General features: G+C 37.4%; 1 long non-coding RNA gene across 1 annotated transcript; it reads left to right on the plus strand.

Annotated features, from left to right (window-relative positions):
- The first annotated feature begins 14,495 nt into the window (after positions 1-14,495).
- On the plus strand, positions 14,496-17,562 carry LOC132641053 (uncharacterized). The gene is made up of 2 exons (XR_009582645.1): positions 14,496-14,744; positions 14,903-17,562. It is a non-coding gene; the product is annotated as an uncharacterized LOC132641053 (long non-coding RNA).
- The last annotated feature ends 219 nt before the right edge of the window (positions 17,563-17,781 follow it).

Here is a 17,781-nt window from a genome sequence, read left to right on the forward strand (position 1 = left end):
GTGCCTGAATTGAAATTGACATACCCGCATTCTAAGGTGGGTGCCTTGATTGAAATTGACATACCCGTATTCTAAGGTGGGCGCCTAGATTGAAATTGACATACCCGCATTCTAAGGTGGGCGCCTAGATTGAAATTGACATACCCGCATTCTAAGGTGGGCGCCTAATTTGAACATTGAAATACCCGCATTCTAAGGTGGGTGCCTGTATCATGTCCACTTCCCATGGTGCAAAAAATGTAAATCCACATCCACTTTCAGGGTGCAGAAAAATAAATCCAAGTCCACTTTCACAGTTCAAAATATAAATCTATGTCCGCATTTCACGGTACAAAATATAAATCCACGTCGACTTTGACGTCCGTATTATACGGTACAACAGTAAATTTACATCTACTTTCACGTCTGCATTATACGGCGCAAAAATAAATTCACTTTTACTTTCGAAACATAAATTTGTATCCACTTTCTACAATTGTAGGTATATTTTCCGTAATATAATTCTATTTTCACTTCCATGCTCGCATCCACAATGTAAATCCACGTCCACTTTAGAAATAGTATTGTAAAAAGATATCCACATCTTAATCCCTGTCCCGTTGTGACGGAAATTAAATCTATAATTAACCCCACAATTTGATATACGATGCAATATTTAGATCTTGCTATCTTATTAAAATACCTCATTTTAAAAGAATTTGATAATGATTTGAATATGTATGAAATGATGTCGAAATTGAGGAATTGTAACCGATAACAGGTGATCAAGGTCAGTGTCCATGATTATATGTATTCGATCCATCGATGAATGTCACGAGCTAAAACAACTGTTAGTGATAAGAATCAATAGCTGGGTCTAAAAGAATTATACTTACAGCCCTTGGTTGAGAAGATGAACTTGTGTCCACTGTTGCAATTGAAATTTCGTGATGAGTGGAACGACGCCCACCGTTCGGCATAAGCTACCTTTGCATCCACGCTGAAGAGTATTTGCATTTTGAAGAAAGTTAACCTTTTGATCACGCCCATAATTTAATACATGCACCGTGTTCATGTTAATTGGACCTGTCTCAACAAAGAAAAATTGTGAGTTTAAAAGAAAATTGGTTGACTTGTGCATGTCGGGGAACTTGGCCCTTGAATTGACTTTTGTCTCGGTCGCGTCCGCGTTCTTCGATGTCTCACCACATATCTTGCTTTGCCGGGGAGTTTCAGTTATAAAAAAAAAATGTATTTTGAAAATAAAAGTAATGAGATTTAGATGACTTTGAAAGGAAATACTTAGTGGCTCTAATATGTAACATGATTAAGAAGACTCGATTTTTGAATTTACTCACATTTTAGAAATATAGATGGACTTTTGTTTAAGACCACTTTTATGCTACTTCTAAAAATTTGTCCCAGTTTCAGTCTTAGAGATGCTTGATTCTGGACAATTGAAAAATAAGAACTTATAATGAAAGTTTTCGAAAGTGATTTGACCGACTTCGAAATTTGTCCCAGTTTCAAGTCCTGGAAACGCTTGGTTCTAAACGATCGAAAAGTGAGAAAGTTGTAATGAAAAAATTTTGAAAGTGATTTGACCGATTCCAAAAATTTGTCCCAGTTTCAAGATACTAAAACACATGAATTTAAACTGTGGGAAGACCAAAATCTTGTTAAAAATCCTTATGTATTTTATACGAACCAAAAATGTTTGGCCAAACCGAAGATAAAAATTTCAAAATAGAAGGGCCGAACCCGCCTCGGGTTGCCTACGTATCCCAAAGGAATCAGGCCAGACGTAGTTCGTGGTAAAAATAAAGACTTTTGAATTTTTTGTTTTTCTTTTTTTTAATAAAGGGGGGCCGAACCCGATATGGGTTGCCTACGTATCCAAAAGGAAATCAGGCCACACGTAGTTCCACCCATACAACAAAACACTGAAATATTTTGAAAAAGTGGCCGAACCCGATGTGGGCTGCCTACGTATCCAACAGGAAGTCAGGCCAAACGTAGTTCCAACCACAAACAAAGATACTGGAATGATTTGAAAAGACGGCCGAACCCGATATGGGCTGCCTACGTATCCAACAGGAAGTCAGGCCAAACGTAGTTCGTTACATACAACAAAACACTGAAATCTTAATTTAAAAAGGCCGTAACAAAACATAGAGGCAACATGACAAAAGGAACTAAATGTTCTAGTTGATGCCTCCGGCCTACTACAAAAGGAAATTTAAACTTAAAATACTGAAACTCCCGGCGAACCGGGGCTAAGATAGAAGTTCAATTTTGCAACTCAGGTCCTGGCTCAGCAGCCTATAAAGTCAATATTTCAGCAAAGTCTTTGATTATCATAGCGTGATCATCTTCATCTTCCACGAACAGGTTCTTGACTCCCTCCACGATATCATCATAGGCAACTTCAACAATCAGATCTGAAGGTTTTGAGAAAGTTTGATCAATGGTAGGAATAGGTTTTGGCAATGCAATCTCCTTCCTTTTATTCTTTCCTGCTTTCTTCGCTTCTTCCTCAGTTGGCTCATATCCCAAACCGAATGTAAATTGTTGCGTAGGGAGAACGACTGGCTCAACCCGCCCATTTAGTGTCTTCCCTAGCCCAAATCCAGGTTGGTACCCATTTCTCACCATTTCTTTTGCAACCATAATTGCGGCACATGATCTTTTGAACTCTTGAGTTTGACATACTTCACTCTCCTTAGTGACATTCACAACCTCCCAAGCGTGGTAAGCTGCTCTGTCGAACCCTCCTTCTGCCTCGACGAATGGGGTGGATTGCTCTATATAGAAAGACGTGTCTCCTTCTCCATGTATACATATTTGTTGTTGATCCCACTCGAATTTGACAGTTTGGTGCAAAGTAGATGGTACAGCCCCAGCCAGATGAATCCACGGCCTACCTAACAGCATATTGTATGACGTGGAAATATCAAGTACTTGAAAGTCCATAATGAATTCAACAGGGCCAATCAACACTTTCAACTCTATTTCCCCAATAGGACGCCTTGGAGCCCCATCAAATGCTCGAATATTCATATCACTGGTCTTGAGCTCGCTAACATTATATCCGATCTTCTTCAGACTTGTTAATGGACAGATGTTGAGTCCAGAACCCCCATCAACTAATACCTTAGCCACAAACATGTTACGACACTTGACAGTTATATGGAGTGCTTTGTTATGCATGCATCCTTCCGGCGGCAATTCTTCATTATCGAAGCTGATTCGATGACTGTCAAGCACGCGCTCAATCATCCCAGCTAACGCCTCACTAGTTGTTTCGCTTGGAACATATGCTTCATTCAAAATCTTCAACAATGCATTCCTGTGCATATCTGAACTCAAAAGCAAAGAGAGAATAGGAATTTGAGCATTGGTCTTTTTCAACTGATCCACAACTGAGTACTCACTAGCCTTGATCTTCCTCAAAAATTCTTCTGCTTCGGTTTCAGTCACGACCCTTTTGGGAGGTACATTGGCTTCCTTAACTTGCCCCAATCTAACTAGCTCTTCTGGAGAATAGCATCTTCCAGACCTTGTCATTCCTGATGTCTTAACCTTGTCAGTGATCGTGTCCTTTCCTCGACATTCCATCACAGTTTGTTGATAATTCCATGGTACGGCTTTTGTATCGAGCACTGGTAACTGATTTGGTGCTTGAACTACTTCCACAGGCGTTGATGAAGCTCCTAATATCTCGACAGGCACACGACCCCTTATCACTACAGCCGGGGAAGCAACGGCTACAAAATCATGATCCTCCACACGATCCACAGGCACTATAAATTCGGCTGGGTCGTCAACATTTTCATCTATTCCAATCATATTTATCGTGGCCCCATCATGGGTCGGGAGTGGATTGTTAACCACATTTGGTGTTGGTGGTTTGACCGTGATCTGTTTTGCTTCAATAAGATCCTCAACTTTATGCTTCAATGCGTAACAACGATTAGTGGAATGGCCTTTTACCCCCGAATGATATGCACATGTTTTAGTGGGATCAAAGCTTCTGGGTAATGGATCTGGAATTCTACCTTCCACAGGATATACTAAGCCTGAAGCTTGCAGTCTTTCGAAAACAACGCTCAGTGGTTCTCCCAATGGTGTGAAATTGCGGAACGGTTTATTTGGGCGAGGTGCGGATGCATTGTTTGGATGATGAGTTTGTGATGGTGGAGCTGGATATGTTGGTGGTCGTGGAGCTCGATATGCTGGTTGTGTGTTGTAAACAGGGTAGGATATTTGTGGTGATTGAGGTTGGTAAGATGACAAAGCTTGGTCGTAGGGATGTGGAGAATATTGGAAATATTGTGAGTGGTGAGCGTTAGGCTGGTATCGCGGTGGTCGTTGATGGCGGTATGATGTGTTTCCCAAGGCCATCACCGATGCTGCTTCTTTCTCTTTTTTCTTTCCATTTCCGAGAGTACCAGTTTGTATAGCCCTACTGGTAGACTGCAAAGCTGCTAGACTTGTTATTCTCCCTGTCTTAATGCCATCTTCGATCATGTCCCCAGCTTTGATCACTTCTGCAAAAGTTTTTCCACTCATTGTCACCAAACGTTCATAGTATTCCGGTTCTAGTGCTTGAATGAAGAAAGTAACCATTTCTGTCTCCTCCATGGGTGGGTGTACCCTAGATGCTTCTTCCCTCCACCGTATAGCATATTCTCGAAATGATTCGGTGAACTTCTTCTTCAACTTTGTAATTGAGATTCTGGCAGGAGCGATCTCAACATGAAACTTGTAGTGATCCACAAAAGCATTTGCCAAATCATCCCAAGTACGCCATTTGGTTGTATCTTGCTTAGAATACCACTCCAAGGCTTTTCCACTCAAACTCTGATTGAATAGTTTGACTCTTATCCCTTCATTCTTCCCCACACCAATTAACTTTTCACAATAGACCTTCAAATGGAAGAAAGGGTTCCCCGACCCATCAAACTTCTCAAATTTTGGAATCTTGTAACCTGGTGGCAATTCTACCTCAGGAAATGCACATAATTCTTCATATCTCACGCTTTGGTTACTACCAAGTCCACGCAAACTTCTCATGGCATCTTCCAAACTTTTGAGCTTTCTATTTATCATTTCATCATTAACTGACCGTGCCTCATTTTCAACTTCGACATAATGATCAACATCTGTGCGACATTGTCCTTGAATCTGTGTCATGGGTGGAGCTGTGGTATAAGTATATACCGGCGGAACTTGATGTGTGTCATGTGCTGGCGGTATGAATTGAGCTTTTGAAGAGGTGGTTGTAAATAAAAAGGGAGCATTTTGAGTGAGGTGTTCGGAACGAACTGGCTGAGAAGTGGTGAAATAATTTGCTTGGTTAAATTCGTCCAAATTTGGGAATGGATGTGGCACAGGCAAAGTTTGACGAACTCCCTGGGACGGAGTCATATGTGGCGGTGTTTGAGAAAATGACCGGTTATGCAGTACCATATGACTTAGTTCAGCAACTCGTCGCTCCAAACGAGCAATGATCTCCAAATGTGTTTCTGGTTGATTAGAAGATGTGGGATCACTCGTGATCGGCAAACTAAGAGATGGCTCAGATGAAGTGGTTGCATTGATCAAACTTTGCTCCATTTTAGAACGAGTCCTTTTAGTTAACCAGGTGATTAGTGATGAGTCAGAATCTGATTTTTTGGCTTTAGACCGTGTGAAATATGGATGCTCCGCCAGTTCCCTTTTAGCACAAGTCAACCTTCTTCTTTTGAAAATAAGTTTAAAAAGAAAAAAGATAAAAACAAGAAAAAGAAAAGGAAAATGAGTCAGTATACGGTAAGGATAATATTATTGCATATAGACACATTATTGCACATAATACATCGCGTTTTATAATGCAAGGGACCTCTTTATGCCAGAGGTAGGCCTAACGAACATTGAAGGACAAACATGTCTCTTATGTATCATTCCATAACTCTTCTTACAACTAATTTACAAGAAAATAAAATTTATTACATGCCAGTTTAATAATACAATTTAAAGGATATCTAACGCTTTATCTCCACTAATTTCTTTTAATTGTCTTCAACCTCCGACATTAATTTTAGATGCTCCACGTCAACCTGCAACAAAAGGTCAGTTTTTCTTGAAATACTTATCTATAGAGTACTAGGTCTACATATTCCACATATTTATCCTTCAAATAATGCACATAGATAGTGAGTAGTGTCACTCAGAGTCATGGACTCTTTTGGACATTTGGTAAGGTTGACTAATGAACTTAATACACCAAGGGTATTAAGCCTCCTAGGTTTAAAATGATGCATGTTCTTACAAGGTTTTGGCTTCGCTCTACCCTAAGTAGACTAAGAATGGGTTTGCTAGACACAAGGTTCCCGAGCGGACTGCTCGAGTGAGAAGGCTACGCGGTCCCCGTTATTCGGGCACCCCCGCGCATGCGCCAACTCCCTTAAAATTTGGATTCTATGAAGAAATTTGCGGGTGCGCTAAGCACACCTCGCGTGTACGTGTGATAGTGTGAATTTTCCAAAAGTGGAGGAAATATGAACGGAATGCCAGTTTAAGGAAAGCAGTAATAACATATTACACAGAAAATACATATAAGGAATAAAAATACTTAAAAGCATATGAAGCAACAATATAGACAAAATAAAGCAAAATAAACAAAGCATCCAACAAATGATTTATTAACCTAAGTTGTTATGGTTAAGAGCCTAAAATCCCCAGTGGAATCGCCAAGCTGTCACACCCCATTTTAACCGGGTTTATTTTAAGGAGTATGACGTATTGGTGATTCCTATTTATTTTTTTATTTTATGGAGTCGCCACCTAATTAAATTAACGGTGAATTAGGACACCTAGATATTAACTAAGGTAAAGTTAAAACTAAACCTCCGTTAATAGTCTGCTAACCAGTGTGATTCTAGGTAAGGGCTCTATATTATCCTAAAGGGAAGGGGTTAGGCATCCTTTAGAATCCGTTAACTACGGTTATCCGACCAAACTTAAGTTAATTAATTAGAGTTAAATAAGGTGCTTAAATTTTAAGAAAATGTCTTGTAAAGTTACTAAGGCTTTAAAATATAATAACACTGTTTAAAATAAAATTTAGAAATATGATAAGGCTTTAAATAAAATGCTATTTTTAGAACAAGATTCGTAAGATAATTTGCACAAAAAGAGATTTTGAATGTTATTTAAAGTAAACTATAAATATTGCTAAGCTTTAACTAATAATGTTATTTTTTTAAAAATGAGACTTGCAAAATATAATGATTCGCATATAAATAGAAGTTTTTAAGAGAAGACCTAGCCAATTTAAACTTAGAATAAAATTACATTATATGAGTAGTAGTGTAGAAAATCTAAAACTTATTTTATAAATAGAATGCAAAAGAAGATGAATTTTCTTTATCTTTTTATTTAATTATGCTTGGCTAAAAAATATGTATAATTGGATGAATCTTGAAAATAATGTTTATGAAACATACTTGAGTTTATATTTGCGTATTAGTGTCATTTTAAAAGGTATGTGATAGTAAGAATAACACATGATTCCTTTTACTTAAAATATATAGTCATGCCATTTTACAAATAAATTATTCCAAATGAAATAAATGTTAGACCTTATAAATAGTTTTAACATGAAAAGAAGAGGATAAAACTTATGGAATTGATTGTTAGTTTTTCCTAAACTAACTACCCGTTGCTAAAACAAAACCTATTAATTCATTAGGGTTTATCTAAACTGAGAAAACAAAACAATAAAAAAAAAAAAGTTAGTTGCGTAATACAAATTAAATGCACAAAATGGATAGAGGAGTAGATAATAATTTAAATGGGCTAAGCCCATTTTTTAAAAGAGCTGCTGCATTCGGGGCTGTGGTTGGGCTTCAGCCCAATAATAATTTATATGCTGCTGCGGACTGTTGCTGCTGTCACGGACCTTGGCCCAGAATTTTTGCACAGCTGATGGGGCTGACTCGGAGAAAGTGTTTCGTTGGGCTTTAGCCCAACATTGAATGCGGAAGGAGACGAGTCCGAGGGACTCGTATGCAATGGTCATGCAAAGAAAAATGAAAGAAAGAGAAGGATTAATATCTATTCAATGAATGAAATTAAACATGTAAAAAAAATAGATTCGAGACAGATCCCAAGATTATGCATGCTGTGTATATTTGAGAGAAAAATGAAATAGAGATGGAAAGAAAAAGGGAAGGCCTTAAACCAATTCAAACACCAAAAATCAGACAGATCATTTAGAACCAACTCAGCCTGACATATTCGATTACATGGAAAGGAGTTTTTAATGATGCTTGTAAAAAAAAAACGTAAAGAAGAGGGTCAACCTCTCAACAAAAGATAAAGAAGGGACGAGACCACATGCAGTTTTAGAAATGTGCAAACCAAAAAAACATACCAAAGCATAACACAAACACAGTTTCATGAGTAATCAGTGGGAATACCCAGATATCTTAGCATCTTTCAAACTGGTAGTCAAATGATCATGCATATCCGACATTCCACATTCTAATGTATTAACTAGATGTAGCAACTTCACCATTCATATAGGTTTAGACTTGGCACAACTATTCAAATATCAAATTATCACTTCAGGAACTTCCCTAACCCTCTTTGTCCATTTTATCTCTTATGAAAAAAAGTCAAATCTTAGATGAAGTGTTTAACTTAAACTAACAGTCTAAGATATGTAAATACCAATTAAGCTTTTAATGGTCCTGTCATGACAGCTCCCAGAAAAAAGAGAGAAGGAAAAAAGAAAAAAAAGATATGTTGCCTGAACTGGATCATAATCATACTACCGTGTATGTCTAAGATGGATCATTTCAAAGAAACACTAAGCAAACCAAACAAGCTAAATAACTGAGTACAAATCCTTTACCGATTACAACACTAAGCAACAAACTAATCAGTCAAGGAAGCATCCAAACATATCTCAAACTGAATTAGCATATAATGCAGGCAAACCAGTAACAAGCAACTACATGAGACAGTGAAACTATGTTATATACGCATTTGAACCTACCCTAGCGACATGTTGAGCTAAAACAGCAATTTAAGCATAGAACAGCTTTAAACCAAACAGGTTTGTTGATGATTGGATGAGCTTACTCAACATCTGTTTAACAATTACGAAGAAGGAATGCCAAGTTCACATACAGAGATTCAACTTATTTTACCCTATCTATTGTAGTTCATGTATGCATACTAAATTGTCAAATTAGTACCCTTCATATCCAAACTTCAACAGTTTACCATATTGATACATATCCAAATTCAAACATCCTCATTCTGCATATCCATAATAAATGCTTAAACAAACCATCAGACCCAATCTAGATAATTTGGATCTTGTTTTAAATCGATATTTAAACACACAGGATCATGCTGCAGGTTTAACTTATCGCATGCTATCACTAGTTGACATAATCATCTTCGGATAAACTCTTACGAACACATAAATATAGACATTAACTGGATTGAATCGGCATATAAATAACTAAACTCTATTAACTACTGAGCTGGAAATGAAACTTTGAATAAAACACAAATCTTTAGATATCCTAATTGTTACACAGAGACTAAACTAACGAAGACACCTAAGACCACCCTGCTATTAAATTGAAAAAAAAACAAACCAAACTGCAACAACTAACATATTCAAACGCACCAACATTTGTCCAATATCAGATTGAAAACCAACCAACTAAAAGGGCAATTGTTTACCTTTTCCGGGCGCAGCGAAGTGGGTGTGGGGTTTCGATATCACTCGAACACTACAAACTCCGATCTCGAATTTATTCGGGCTCGAAAACGGTTGCTGGAAATGAAAGAGGACCAGAATAATCCTCTATTTCGAATCCATATCAAAACAAGATTAAAACTTATGAAGACTTAGTAATTTTTAGACGGGAATTTGAAGCGATTAAAAGAAACTCAAAGCTTTAGGGGATTTCTGCCGCTAAACAAAATTGTTCTTGGGGAATTTTATAAATCAAAGATCTCGTTCCTGGGAGGTTCTTCCCGATCCAAAAAAATCCCCCCTCTTTCAGTCAACAGAAATGACCATTTATAGCTGATTTGTTAGGGTTTTCGTTTTTACCTAGAAGAGAGATGAGCGTGGGAGCAGGGCGAAATGGAGTGGCAGAAGCGTGGGGGGACAGGAGAAGGTGGGGTGTCAGAAGCGAGTGGGGATGATGATGGTGGAGACAGGTATGGTGCGGCGTGGGGTGTGTCAGAGGTGTCGGTGATGAAGTGGAGAGTAACGTGGGGAGCAGAGATGTGAGGCGACGATGACGATGAAGGAGCAGAGTGGGGGACAAGGCTGAGTGGTGGAGGAGGTGGAGGCGTGAAGGAGGTGGAGCAGAGGAGGCGGAGATGGAGAGGAGAAGAGAGGAGGAGGGTGGAGAAGGTGACGAGCGGCGGAAATGAGGGGAAACCCTAAAAGGGTTTCCCTTATTTGGTGCGAAACGGGTCAGACCCGGTCCATTTATGGACTGGGTCAATTTTTAGACCGGGTATTAGAAGAATAGGCTAATAAATTAAAACACAGGTTATTCTAAAAATTGAGATAAGAGATATGGACTAGTCCAAAAAAATATTAGGGGTTAATCGGACTTTGATTTGGAGCCCGGTAAGTCAAAACACGGACTGAGTGCAAGAAACAATTTGACTTCTAAATTTGAATAAGAGACCCATTTTAATTAATGAACATACCGAGGGTGACAAAATATTACTTAATACCAAAAAATATGTGATTACTAGACTCGGGTAATAAAATCATATGGTGTTATAATAGCCGTGTAATAATATATGTTACTTTTCTTTGAAAATCCGCACTAAATAAATACTATTATTTATTTATGCAAAGATAAATGCGTAAGCTGGTAAAATGCCGAAATGATAAGAATTGTGAATTATAATAATATTAATAAATAATAATAATAATAATAATAATAATAATGATAATAATAATAATAATAATTATTATTATTATAATAGAATAATAAAATGTCGGTATTGATAAGAGGCTAATAATTATAGTAACCAGAATGTATTTTTTTTTATTTTTTTCAAAATATTAGAAGCTTAAAAATAGGTATTTTGGCAGAGAGACGGGACAAAATTGGGTGTCAACATAGACAATCTCTCAAAAAGTGACCTGACTGGCCACATCCAAAGCAACCATCCATACCCGAACGGCATGTCTTTGATCTCTTCTCACAAGTATTAAAAACTGGGTGGGAGCCATGACAGCTCGAATTCCCTTTACATTGTGAGCCTAACGCACGAAAGCTTCCTCTCTGAACTTAGGAGCTTGAGCACTGGCTGATGAAGGAACGGGTCCAGATGACCTGTTGTTGAAGAATTTTCTGTTCTTTCCACTATTCCCGCTAAACTGCCTGGTTGACTTAACCCTCTTGTTAAACTCTTTGTCTTTCTCTTTCTGCACAACTTCCTCCTCCTTGAGCCTTGTTTCATTTCCTTGCACAAAAGCTAATATCTTGGCGATAGTCATACCTCCATTCTGGGCTGCAATATTCGCCCCATCATATAAGTGAGAACCAAGACCAGTGACAAACCTCTTTACTCTGGCCCTCATATTAGGAACAAGTTCAGTAGCATATTTTGCCAAACTCATAAACTCCCAAGTAGTAATCCTGAACAGTCCTCCTATTCTGTTTGAGCTTCAAGAACTGCTCAGCTCTGGCTTTTCGGACCTCAATACGCATAAAATGGTCCAGAAAGGCCTCTACAAACTTATCCCATGTGGAATTAGAAGCATCCTTACCTCGGGATAATTCCCAAGTCTCGTACCAGGCATTTGCTATTCCTTGGAGCTGGTTAGCTCCAAACGTAGCTGCTTCTGTCTCTGTCACAGTCATCATTCTATAAATCTTCTGAAGACCAACAATGAAATCTTGAGGTCCTCTTCCTTCTTTGTCCCCGAGAAGACTGTGCGCTTCATTCTCAAGAACTCTTTAGCCCTGGAGGATTCTCCATGATTTCCAGAGTTAGACCCCGTTTCCTGATGCTGAGCTTGAGCAGCTACTAACTGTGTGACCATTGTAATAGCACTCCTAACATCCACATTAGTTGTTCCATTTTGAGAAGCCGGAATCTCTGTCGAAGCTGGAGCAGTAGGAGTAGTCTTTAGCTTAGGCGTCTGATCAGAATTGGCTCGGATAGCCTCATGACGAGCAACATTGGAAGCTGCCCTTAAACTGTTGGTAATGATTCTCTTTGGAGCCATAATCGTTTGAAATTACGTAAACGCAAGAATTAGGAAGACATCCTGAAGTTATAGCTCTAGTTGCACGATCTAGAATACAAAGAAGTGAGACTTCTTTAATATGTCCTGGTGGTCAGCTATTTATATGCATGCGGCCGTCATACATATAAAGGAGACCCCGCTGGACACGGTTTCATAGACTCCCTACGACTCTGAACCAACATGGCTGCTCTGATACCAAGCTTTGTCACGCCCCGAACAATGGTCTAGGCGTGACACGACACCCGGTGCCTGACTGTCTATGACCGAGGGAACCCATGGCTGCTGAGTCTAACAGTTGTATCATGAAAGCATGCAAGATATAAAATGAACCAAGAGAATACTCTAACTCAAATATAATAGAGGATGCGGAAATAAATATTGTGAGGCAAAACCAACATAACTGAATAAAGACTGTGTCTATGAAACCTCTATGATCAAAATACTGTAAGAATAACTAAGTCAGGACAAGTCTCTGACATGCCTCAAGTACTAATGAACTAACTAATACTCGAAAGCTGGAAATAGATGGGAAGCCCTGAATGAGAGGGGTTCGCCAACTAGCTAATGTATTCAAAGTACTAGAAGCTAAGCGGCTGCTGTATCCTCCTGAAAGTCAGACTCTGCACCGTGAAGTACAGGCCCATGCATAAGGACGTTAGTACATTTGAATTGTACAAGTATGATAAGCAACTGAAGCAATGATAAGGGATATATGAAAATAAAGCATAATGAAACTGAATACTCATATCATGAGCTGATATGTATAGAAACCACCTGTGCAAATATCATATAACTATGGCCTCAGGCCCAATAAATAATGAGATCTCAAAGCTATGGCCTCAGGCCTAAAATAATTACACATGCATATGAATCATAACTATGGCCTTGGGCCCAATCAAACATGAAGCAACAGGTGTAAAACTGACTACTGACTCTTTATCATGATTGTCTGATATGATCCAATGATAGCACAAAGATGCATTCGTGTAGAGTCTCGCTTATGAGTGTGTTGTGCACCATATTTATAATCGGGAGGCTGCGAAAGTACTTCCCGTCTTAAGAAAGATCTTTGTCAACCGAAATCTTCCCCCAAAACTTGTTTACATCTTCCTAACAACACCTTATGTGACCATAATTCAACACTGGGGAATTTTTTTTAAGGATCTCTCAAAATTTTCTATCTTGTCATCTTCTTTAAACCACAACCAACTCAATTCCCATCCTCTTCTATACGTAGGGACCTCAGAATCAAGCGTATGCGTATTCAATTCTAGCCACTTTCGGTCATGGTGAAACCGTTACCCTTTCTATCTCTGAAACCTCGTGTTACCATAACTACAACACTGGGACAAATTTTTTGAGGATCACTCAAAAAATTTCAACAACGCAACCCTCTAAATCTCCACCAAAACCATCTTTCGCCTTTCCATAACAGCGGGACAAAATTTTGAGGACCTCTCAAAATTTTACAATCTCCTCATTCGAACTACATCGACCTGATTCTCTTATAACCCGAGATATGTAGTCTACTAAATGACCAGGGTTCAGTCGAATTCATAATCAACCTCTCCAGCCCCAAAAGAATTACCTTGTTTCAGTTGTACTCTTTCCAAACCCAGTCTGATTTACTCATCGGGACAAAATTAGGTTTACGTCAACGTCTTCGCCCAAAGACTCTTTCATCATTCCTGGTCGAAGAGGGACAAGCTGTTGACACCCAATTTTTGCCCTCCTTTTTCATTTAATTAATTTCACTATGGTTCTTAGTCCTGAAAATTCCCCAAAATAAGTTTTGAATATTTTCGCTAATTACCAGACTAATTTTTGAGATATTAATAAGATTATTTTTATCATTCCTTAAAAAATTACTAAACGTGATATTTTATAATTAAAATCACTCGAGAATAGTATTGATATTCCGATATCAATATCGGCGTTGGTATTTTTCCTTTGATCCTACTTATTTTTGTATCAATAATCTCTTACTCTATTTTAAAACTAAATACATATATCAAATTACTTGTATTGTAATTTTTATAGGTATACATTTTCTTGGAATTAATTAGGATACAAAAGCATATTTTAATTAATCGATTGAAGTAAAAAGGGATAGAAAATTAAATCATATGCCAACAATTTAGGCCAGTTCTTACCAAAGTCATCAGCCCAAATAAATTAGCTCCCTCAAATAAAACCAGCCCAACTCCATCTTTGACCTAACCCAACACCAACAAACTAAAGATCCCAATAGCTTGTTCCTCTATCTCATTTTCAATAACAAACTAAACCTAACCAGCAGCTCTAGTGAACCAGAACCAAGTGACCCACTTATCTCTTCAACGTAAACATTGCAATATCCCACCAAATTTGCCTGCTGCTCACCTCTCACATCCGGTCACAAACTCTTCTCCTTTCTCACACTCCATCTCTGAAGCAGCAGGCTCCATGTGCGATTTCAGTAGATTTCATGGTAAGTCCCATCCCCATTTTCATCATCTTATCTGTTGAAAACATCTCCTAGAGATTTCCCCCCTTTTATTTTTCACAAGCTTTCCCCTCTCATAAAATTTCTATTGCTTTAAAACTTGGGGTTCTCAGAAAATTCCTTTTTTTTTTAAACTCGTTAAGTCTTTTGGTTATCAAAATCTTCTTTCAAGTTCTCGGCTAAGCAAAAACTACTTCAAGCGGATTCAAAGACTCGACGACGACAATAGCCTCAGTTCGCTATCCCCAAGAAGGTAATCACACTCGTCTTCTCTTCGTCTTTAATTTCTTAGAAGTAAAATGTAGTCGTTGAGTTGTTTTTTCGTTTGTATCATCTCGACCTATTTAAATCTGTTTGTTGCTCCGTGTGCTCTGAATATGTGACGAAATGGTTAATACAAGCTATTACACTTAAAAAGAATGACAATTTAGCTTGAAGAACATGTGAACAGTGATGTTGTCTTGCTCTAAATTAGTTTTTCTTTAATCTTGAGGGGCTGCTTCATCCTCTTTCTTGTTGAAATTAGTATATAAAGATCGCTACGCAAGTTGCAACTTATAAAAGATCAATTCACCATTCCTTTAGAAGGAAACTAGTATTTGAATCATTATTTTGCGCGAATTTTGAAGTTTTATAACAACGGATAGTAAAAGGAGTTAGGAAGTAATGGGCTACTAAGATCGTGTCAAATCCTCTTCATGTTAAGCATGTAATATTTAAGTTCATCCTAAGTTTTAAGTAAGTTTATTTAATCTGGAAGTTTTGTTCTCATTGTTTAAGAATTAAGGCTACAGGATTTGGAAAGGTTTGAGTGAACTTAGCCATCTCCATAGATACATAATCAGTTTGTTTTGGTTTTTGTGCATCTTGTATCTTGGCATACTGTTTGCAAACTTAAGCTTTAAGACTTAACATGAAGTCTAAACTGACTCTTCTTGTATTCACATTTGCTTTCCTCTCTGCTGGGAGAATGTTGTAGTATTTGTTCGATGGTAATCTGTTAAAAAGGAAAGGAGACGTGATTCAGTTCAAAATTTTGTGCGTATATGTCATCTCTTTCTTTTACCATGTCCTTGAGACCTTCCTAACTTAAGATGACTCTTGTTTGTCGATTTTTTGAAGTTTTCCATAGTTAATTAAATACGCTTTATACGTTAGAAAGCTACATTTGTTCCGGAAAAGAAAGTTACTGTTTTTTTATATAAAAAAAGCTACTGTTTTTAACTAAAAAGCTACTGTTTTCTGGTTAAAAAGTTACTATTTTGGTTGGAGAAAAAAGAGTTACTGTTTTGATTAGGGAAAAGTTACTTGTCTTGATTAAAGGAAAATTTACCGATTCGTGAAAATTAAATTCATCAAATATGTGTTTAACTTAGTCGCTTAGCTAATTTTCTGTTTTAGTTATTTGTTAAAATCTGGGATGTTCCTACATTTAGCGTAAATCACTATGACTGATAGAAGCTATGAATTTAAGAAAAAGAGGAAATCCACCGACTTGTGAGAATATGATATGAGCTTATATGTACATTTAGTATTTGTTTGTTTTCTCGTATGTGTGAATAAATGTCTAACGAGTTCTGCTTCATTTCTCCAAGTATTTTTTATGTATCATGTTAAAATGACGAGGGAAGAAGTGTTGTATATTCCTATCTTTTCTATTTTTAGTTGAGATCCTTGAATTAGTTTAGTAATGTATTTGCAGAATCTAAAAACCTGTTTTTTAGTTTAAATATGCATGTGAACCTTTCCTTTTGGGTTATCAAATTGATTAAAACTGAGTATAGCTAATAAAGGTCCAGTTTGTTTGGTAAAAGGGGATAAAAAGAATAATAAAGAAGCTGTGGTTTATTCTTTTGGTGTGAAAATATACCAATAAGGTTCTCTGCCCAACTTGTTTTTGTTTTGGCAAATACGTACTTATAATTTTTGGGTTTTAGAACTTGGAGCCACAAATGCTTTAAGAACTTGAAAGGATCTCTTTTCCTTCTCTGACGGTGTTGTTTCTTTTTGTACTGGTTTGCTAATGGGATGATAAGTGTGTTGGCTTTTCTGATCACTCATATAGCATCATGGAAGTATTAGAGATTTGGGAAGCCGAACATAATTTATTTTGAACCTATTTTGAAGTGCCATAGCCTAGCATAACAATTAACTCTCATTTATTCACTGAAGTGTTTGGTTTGGTAAGAATTGTTTGAACTCATTTGGTTGCCTATAATGGTTCTGTAAGTAAGAGACGTACTACACATAAAGGTGTGAAAATTGTTGAGCTTTTAAATACTGTAGAGCTTAGGTTCGTCGCGTAATGCGCATAAGTTAGATCATGGCGTGTTTGCTTTATTTTGAGACATTTACTTAAGTCGGGTTGATCTCTTTCCAAAGTTGGCTGAATATTTGGTGCTAAATCTAGTAAAATATTTGTTCTTGATGGCATGTTTTACTCATTAGATTTCGGCGTTATTAAGATCAATTAAGGGCATCACTAATCCTTATCTTTATCCTTTTTTCTATGAGGAACCTTGGGAGCATTAGGAGTTATGGCAATTCCGGATTCTACCCATATCAGAGAGCAGCCAGCAGCAGATTTATTTGCTCGTGTCTAGCCGTCCCCTACTTTCGCGTCTCAAGTCTCCGTTCTTCCTTTATTCAAAATTTTAAGCCTTCATATTGGTTCATATATACTGTTTATAATATTTGACTAACATTCTTGTGAATTTGTATTTTTGTAGTTTTGTTGTGAACTCGTAACTTGACTTAAGTATGTTAGATGCAAGAAAATCGGGATTTAAAAAAAAAAACGAAACCGGAGATTTCTTTTCAAATAAAGGGTATTGCTAACAAATGTTTTTTTTCAAGTCTTTCAAACAAAAGTTTGGTGTAGCATATGCAACAGCTCACATGTGGATTTTCTGAATTAAGAAAACGACCAGTTTTGAAGGATGAAAATGAGAATATAAGTGCGTATAAATCTGAGTAAAACAGAGGCTAAAAACAAGTTTTTTTGGAACTTTAACATATCTGG

Source organism: Lycium barbarum, chromosome 5 (assembly GCF_019175385.1).
Source record: "Lycium barbarum isolate Lr01 chromosome 5, ASM1917538v2, whole genome shotgun sequence".
Classification (NCBI taxonomy): domain Eukaryota; kingdom Viridiplantae; phylum Streptophyta; class Magnoliopsida; order Solanales; family Solanaceae; genus Lycium; species Lycium barbarum.